The 1,392-nt window shown below is 29.0% G+C and overlaps 1 protein-coding gene across 2 annotated transcripts in view; it reads right to left on the reverse strand.

Annotated features, from left to right (window-relative positions):
• LOC106881255 (paired mesoderm homeobox protein 2) overlaps positions 1-1,392 on the reverse strand; it is a 156,154-nt gene that overhangs the window by 144,097 nt on the left and 10,665 nt on the right. The window lies entirely within an intron of this gene.

The following is a 1,392-nucleotide window of genomic DNA, read 5'->3' on the forward strand; positions in this document are numbered from 1 at the left end:
ATATATATATATATATATATATATATATAAATACTATAGTAAATATACTTGCAAATACACACACACACACACACACAACAAAATACATGTGTATGCATATGTATATGTAGGTATAAATATGTATGTATATGTGTATATTTACGTATGTGTGTATAAAAGTCAGGAAAAATCCAGTACTTTGCATAAAATATAGGTTCTCCACGTTTGCCGTTTATTTTTTTAAAGAAATATGCCCCATCGATTATAAAACTTTCTTTTCCGTAGGGGTTCTTTAAACAATACAGTAACAAAAACACACACTACTAAAGAGAAAATAGAAGTATAAACAATAGAAATTCAGATCCCTACCCATGGAACTTATGCATACATATACCTTCACTCTATGTATAGACAAAATACAGCCATAAATTTTCATGCATATACATATATATATACATACATACATACATACATATATCTATAAATATGCAAACGATTGTATTTGTACGCGTGTGTGTTTAGTCACACACACACAAATGTATGTTTATATATGCATATATACGTATATATAATACACACGCACACACATATGTATATATATATATATATATATATTATACAGTCATATACGTAAATGCACATATACGTATATGTCAGGCAAAAATAGGACGTATTGTAAATTGTGTATATCATGTTTTATATCATATATATATATCATATAATTTATGATATATACGTATAGATGTGTGTGTATACATATATAAATATATTAGCTATAGGTAAGTACGGTACAGGGATCCAAGTGTTGGAAATTAGTATCGTACATTTTATATATATATATATATATGTGTGTGTGTGTGTGTGTGTGTGTTTGTGTGTGTGTGTGTGTGTGTGTGTGTGTGTGTGTGTGTGTGTGTGTGTGTGTGTGTGTGTGTGTGTGGGTATACGTGCACATGCATATGTATACACATACAGAAGATCCGAGGAGGCCTTTTGGCGACGCACAAACACTCAGCTGTGAGTGCACTGCATCTTACAGCAGAAACAGCTGTAAGCTAATGCAGTTGATAACGTAATTTCACTCCCCTTGTTATTTATTTGATTTAAATTTATATGGAAATATATCTATATAGACACACACACACACACACACGCACGCACACACATGTACACTTATGTATATATGTATGCATATTTATTAGAGGGGTCAAATTATTTTTTCATTAAATGTATAAATTATTGGAGTCATTCAATTCTAATTTACAATTAATACTCATACATACTTATCTACTATGCATATTCATAAAGTATAGAATATACATCTATATAATATATGCATACAGTATATATATATGTGTATGATATTTATGCGCATATATATGTGTATATGATATATATATATATATATATATA

This window comes from Octopus bimaculoides, chromosome 1, assembly GCF_001194135.2.
Source record: "Octopus bimaculoides isolate UCB-OBI-ISO-001 chromosome 1, ASM119413v2, whole genome shotgun sequence".
Classification (NCBI taxonomy): domain Eukaryota; kingdom Metazoa; phylum Mollusca; class Cephalopoda; order Octopoda; family Octopodidae; genus Octopus; species Octopus bimaculoides.